Source organism: Elephantulus edwardii, unplaced genomic scaffold, assembly GCF_000299155.1.
Source record: "Elephantulus edwardii isolate Elephantulus edwardi_28Jun2011 unplaced genomic scaffold, EleEdw1.0 scaffold00033, whole genome shotgun sequence".
In the NCBI taxonomy this organism is placed as follows: domain Eukaryota; kingdom Metazoa; phylum Chordata; class Mammalia; order Macroscelidea; family Macroscelididae; genus Elephantulus; species Elephantulus edwardii.
In genome coordinates, this window is record NW_006399783.1 from 7,966,601 (window position 1) to 7,973,632 (window position 7,032).

Below are 7,032 nucleotides of genomic sequence, written 5' to 3' on the forward strand. Positions count from 1 at the left end.
TGCCATGCCTCAGTTTCCAAACCTATAAAATGGTAATAAAAATAGTACATGCCTCACAGGGCTTTTATAATGACTAAAATACTTAGGACAGTGCCAGACACATAATTTTATTAACAAAAGTATTTGTGAAATAAAAGAGAAATGAAAATTGGCATCAGGAAATTGTAGCACCCCTGTAATTTTAAGTTAATGATTGTACTGTATTTACTTCATGTTTATCATATGAGATTTCCTATCAGACTTTTGGTCCAACCCACCATGAGTGAGTGTGTATGTGAGAGAAGAGAATGATAGAGAGAAAGAGGGAGAGAGAAAGAGCATAGGCTGCAGGGGAAATGATGGAGGAAGTTTCAGGAAAGAGGAACAAATAACTGACAGAAAGATGGATCAGCCTACAAGACTTTTGCTTTCTCTTTCTTCTGACACCTTTAGAAAATAAATTGAGTCACATACATGGCCCATTTGACTCTGTTAGGACTGTCAATCATAGTCTAAAGTTGATAAAGACATACTCAGAATAAGGATGTCTTTCCCCTTCTTTGAATCATTAAGTTGAGAAGAGTGTGGGGCATGCAATCAGTCATTTTCTTATTATGTGGAGAGAGTTTGGCAAAGAACAATATCTAATGGGAACTAACGACAAGAGTTGAGAGAAAGAAACAGCTTTTGGACACCATTTGATTCCTTATATTATTCACTATCTGAAGATCTCCTTCGGGTTTCAAGTAACATTAATTATTCATCATGTGAAATAAAACAGTCCAAGTTGACCTGGGTTCCTAGCTTAATTGCCAAAAGAATACCATCTAATAAATGATGCCCTGGAGATGTTTTAAATTTCTAAATGGAGGCACGGACAAAGAAAAAGTATGACATTCTTAAGGGAGAAGCAAAGCCTATCAAAAACCAGGAACCCAACTTTACTTCAGTCTTCTTATCACCTGACACAGAAGCTTTGGCTTCTTCACCATAGGACCCTCTCTGGTATTCTATTTCTCTATAGAGTCTGCCTTTGACTTGTGTTGTTGGGGAAAAGTACTAAAAACCCCCCATGGTCTTCCAAAAGAACAAACAAGTCTGTCTTGTAAGAAGTGCAGCCAGGGAGTTCCTTAGAGAGGCAAGGGTGGTGAAACTTTGTTTCATATATTTTGGGCATGTGTTGGGAAGGGCTCATCCTTGGAAAAGGACGTTATGCTGTGAAAGGTAAAGGATCAGAGAAAGGGAAAAATACCTTAAAGGACATCGATAAACACAGTGGCTATAACAATGGAATTGAACATTTCAGAAATAATAAGGATGGTGCAGCATAGGCAAGGCTGGGATCTGTTGTTCACTGGGTTGCTATGAGTCTTAGTCGCAGAGCTGACTCAGCACATAGCTATGTTGCTATGTTCCACATAACAACAGCATAGTGTCTCACTTACCCCCAGGCCACTATGGAGTAATCACCTGGCCCAATCAACCACTCTCCCAGAGCCCTTCACCCACATCAATCTGCTATTAAGAAATGTAGGAAGGAACAATAGAGCAATCAGAGTTCTAATTGGCTGAATTAAGGCAGCTCCTCCTAGTCCCTGTGCCTCGTCAAACTTCACAGTGGGCTGAGTTGATTTATGAGAAAAGATTATTAAAGCATGTAAGAGCTCCTTCTGGAAAGAAAATTATCTGTATAAACAGTGTTATTATGGGAATCAGGGAGACCACATGTGGGAAAGGTCATTAAAATAAGAAGAAAAGAAAAACCACCTTGGCATATCAGTCTCTTCTAAATCACCAAAATCACATGAGAGAAGTTAAACATCTTTATACATTACAGGTTTCTTTTTGATCACTAGTCCTTCCAACTCAGAAGGGGACATTCTCAGATGCTAAACAGTTGAGTACTTTAAATTAGTGGGAATTTCTGAGACATGACTTGTGATGTTGGATTTTTGAAGAAGGGCTCAATTAGAGATTGCCTAGTATTTATGTCCCTGAGGTGTTATTTTCCCTACTACAAATGAAAGACTAATTTTCCCCTTTTGTTTCATTTGACAAGATTTGAAATTTTCCAACCATCTCCTAAGGAGAGATGTGCCTAGCACTGTAAACAGGAGTGTACTTGACAAGAATGATTTTCAGACTTTGGGCAAATCCCCTTAGTAGATTGTTTTGTATTAAAGATGTTTTCTGAAGTAAGGTAAGATTACCCTAGTGAAAATAACATTAGCAAACAGTTGGTTCCATTAAGATGTTTTACTCAAGTTTGGTTCTCTGAGCCAGATTTCTTTGTTCTTAACAAGGGGCTTTGGCAGCCTAGCTCAGACTACTGATCTATATTCTTCAAACGCATGAGCAATATAATGTGCCTTTGATTTCTCCTTTATTCATTCTTTGGACCTTTAGTTCTAGAGCTTAAAAATAATCAAGTTACATCTAACTGTTCTCAAAACTTGTGTTTGGAATATATAATTAGATGTAATTAAGTGCTGGTATCAAAACGGTATGATGATATTTTAGCCAAGGCCACTAACACCATCTGAATTCTTGCCTTGGGTCCACCAACATTTCTTTCAAAGGGTCTCCAAGGGAGATATTAAACAAAGAAAGCATAGCACAGAGACTTTGACCCCAGATGCCAAAGTAAAATGCAACCAAACTGGTCTAAAATCCACAGAGAGATCCTGTAGAAAAGAGAGGCAGACTTGAATGGACTAGAGGCAAGTGGAAAGGCTATTCTATCTTAACAAAGGCCAAACAGTTTGAGTGCTTACTGGTGCAAAGTGCCCAGTGTCTAAAGCTGAGCTGAGAATTCTATGGTTCAAGATGAAAAAAATAATTCAAAGTGAGAGGATTGAACCTTCTCCCAATATAGCAAGACCAGGTCAACATATTATTCTGAAGGAAAAGAGAGAGGCCATTTAATCTTGTGTTGCAAAACTACCCAAAGTGGTCAACTTTAGGTATAATCTTTCTTTTTTTAGGTACTAGGAAAGGGGTAGAATAAAGATAAAACTAGTCAAAGAGCTCTACTCCGTACGTGTTTGTTGTCATTATGTGCCATCGAGTCACTTGTGACTCATAGCAACCCTATGTACAAGACCCCTAAGCCCTGCTCTATCCTGTGCCAACCTGATTGTCTCCAACACACCTACTTCCACTACCTCAATCACTGAATCAATCTATCTCTTCAAGGGTATTCCTCTCCTGTGCTCTCCCTCCACTCTCCCAAACATGATGTCCCTCTCCATGGAATGGTCCCTCCCTGCAACATGTCCAAAGCATGTCAGACAAAGCTTCAGAATCCTTGACCCCAAGGAGCAGCCTGGCTTCAACCTCTCCAAGACAAACCTGCTTTTCCTTCTAGCAGTGCATTGTATGTATAATCAACACCCTTCTCCAGCACCACAGCTCAAAGCATCAATTCTCTTTCTATCATCTCTAGTCACCATCCAGCTCTCTGATGCATAGCACACAATTACAAAGACAATACCCAGGATCATGTGCACCTTAGTTTCCAGCTTGACATCGTTGCTCTTCTATACTCTGGAGAGAAGCTAAAATATGAGTGTCTCCATATGTGTATTTTATATACGTCTGTTTGCACATTTAGGAGACATACTATCTCAACTGTATTAGTGTTGTGTTTTATATGAAGGTAAAATATGACTCTAGATATAATTGTCATTAAATGCACAGTCTTGAACCTACATAACAGAGTTAAATTGTAATATATATTAGAATTTCCAGTTATATTCAAAGTCTTCCAAATCTATTAAAAAGGAATGTATGCTCTTGACACCTACTAACTTGCTACCTTCCACCCAGCTACCTTTTCTTTTGTAGATGCTCCCTAATTTGCCTATTTTTAGCTCATGAACTTCCAGAGGAGTTCTATACTCTTCTATAGAAGAGGACTATACTCTTGCTCTCATTATTGATGCCACCAGAATGCAAGACTCTGATTGATCATGACAGACAATATAGACAAAAAAGAGAGAATAATTTATGAGTGATGACTAAATATACATTTCATGATAAGTATTAAGAATAGCAAACAACAAAATTAATTCTTATAACAATCAGATTATGAGCTAAAGTATATTAGGTACTTAATGTTGACTAGACATTGTTCTAGCTTCATTACATGTATTGACTTACTTCCTTTTAACAACAACAACAAAATCCATAAAGTAGATGTTACAATTTTTTCCTTTTAATATTGGGGGGAAATGTGGCATTAAAAGGTCAGGAAGCCTGAACAAAGTCATTCACCAGTAAGGTTAAGATTCCACACTAACTCAAGAAATCTGATTCAAGAATCTAGCAGCCCAAAAACTATACTCTAAAGTGTTAGGCTCCAAAGAGAAGGTAAGTTATGTATAATGTCACATCATGACTCCTAGTCAAATAGAAAGTGATGAAAAAAATGTCTAAATAAAAACAAGTCTTGTAGAAACAGCTGAAGGACAGGATTTGACAGGCATTGAAGGTGGATACTCAGAACAAAATTCTAGCTCTGCTGCTTCAGAGCTATGCAGCCTCTTATTTGTCCTTAACCATTTTGAGCCTGACTTTTCTCACCTATAACGACTCATACCTCATGAACATTGTCAGTAATTGCTGCAGATAAAGCTCTTTCTCATGGATCCTCTTGTGCAACATTATCTAGTTCATCTTCAAGAAGAGCTCTGATGACTTTAGTGGTAAGGAGTTGCACTGCTTATCAAAAGACACATGGTTTGAGTTTACCAGTTACTCCACAGGAGCTGCCAGTCTGGGGCAATTTCCAGGATGGGAAAATGAGCGAAATGTCTGGGTTCTGCAAAAAAATGTGTTTTCTGTTTTGGAGTTGAGACTGGAGTATGGCTCTAGCTCATAATAGGGTGTGAGCTGATGGGATTTGGCCTTGTCTTTGAAAAGACTTTTGGTTTTTGTGGATCTCCTAAATAAAACAGGCTTGGAGGCAGGAGTGGCATCCGCTTTTAAAAAAGCTTGCCTCCAGAAACTCTATGAAGTTGGAGAAAGATGAAAGTTTTCTGTTCAAGACTTTCATTCATAGGGTCGCTATGGATCACCTACAACTCTGTGGCACTTAACAGCAACAGAACATAACTGGGTTATAGAAAAAATAAAGGATGAAATTAAAAACTTCCTCAAAACAAATTATAATGAAAGTATAATGTGCCAAAACCCCTGGGATGCAGCTAAGGCCTTCTTCATGGGGCAATTCATAGCAATAGGCAATACATAAAAAAGAAAAAAAGAAGGAAAAAAAGAAGAAAGAAGCAAAATTAATGATCTAAGTGAACACCTCCATCAAATAGGGGAAAAGCCAATTATATAATCCTACAGCCTCTAGAAGTAAGAATAGTTAGTATAAAGATAAAAGCTAAAATCAATGAGACAGAAAATAGTAAAACAATCTAAACCATCAGCAAGACCAGGAGCTGGTTTTTCAAAAGGGTCAATAAAGTTGACAAGCCACTGGCAAACTTAACAAAAACAAAAAAAAAAAAGAGAGAGAGAGAAGACATGAATAATTCAATTAACAAATGATAAAAAAAATCACAACAGAACCAAATGACATTAAATCTATAATATTGTAATATCATATACTCTGATAAATTTTAAAACCTAGAGGAAATGGACAAAGTCATTGAAACTCATGGACTATCCAGATAGACATGGACAAAGGCAGAACACGAACAGACTCATCAAAAATTAAGATATTTAACAGGTAATAAAAAGACTCCCCCACAAAAATAAGTCCTGGACCAGATGGCTTCATGGCTGAATTCTACCAAACATTCAGAGATGATCTATCAACAATTTACTTAAATTATTTAAAAAAAAATTAGGATTACCCCCAGAGTCATTCTATGAAGACAAAAATCAGGCAAAGATATTGCCAATAAAGAAAACCACAGACCAATATCACTCAAGAATATAGAAGCAAAAGTCCTTAACAAAATCTTGACCAATAGGATCCAACAGCACATTAAAAATTAATTCATTAGGACCAAGTGGAATAACGGGAATAGAAGGATGGTTCAACACAAGAAAGGGATGTGTAATTCACCACATTAACAAAACAAATAGCAAGAACTAGAAATTGATGCAAAAATAAAAAAAGCATTTGACAAAGTCCAACACCGTTTCTTGATTAAAACATTAAGCAAAATAGGAATAGAAGGGAATTTCCTCAACATAGTGAAAAGTCTATTTGCAAAACCAAGAGCCAATATTATTCTCAATGCAGAAAGACTAAAAGCATTTTCCTTGTGAACAAGGACTAGACAGGGATGTCCACTTTCACCACTCCTATTTGGAAGTGCTTGCTAGGGCAATACAGCAAGAAAAGGATATAAAAGACCTCCAAATCAGCAAAGAGGTGGTTAAACTGTCACTATACACAGATGATATAAAAGTGCACACAGAAAACCCCAAGGACTCAATCAAAAAACTGTTAGAGCTAGTGGTCCAATTTAGCAGAGTAGCAGGATATAAGATCAATAGACACAAGTCAGTGGGATTCCTGCACGGTAACAAAGAAAACACAGAAAAGTAAACCAAGAAGTAATACCATTTACAATAGCCAATCATATATATTGAGTTACTTAAGGATAAAACCTAACTAGAGATACATAAGACTTTCACAAAGAAAACTGCAAAACACTTTTTTGAGAAACAATAAAAGACCTGAATAAACGGGAAAATGGTCTTGTTCATGGACTGGAAGACTCAATATTATGAAAATAACAATCCCACCAAAAGAAAACTACATTTTTAATGCAATCTCAATACTTATACAACATTCATTTTTTCTAGGAGATAAAAAAAGCAATTGTCGAGTTTCTTAGAAAGAAAAGAAATCTTGAATAAGCAAATAATTTTTTGGGGGAAAGAAATGAAGTGGGAAGCATAGCACTCCCTGATCTCAAAATCTACAACATAGTACTGTTACAAAATGAAAGTAACACAGAACAATGGAACAAAATCAAGAACACAGAAATTAACCCATCTATGTGTGGATCATAACAAACTGTGGCT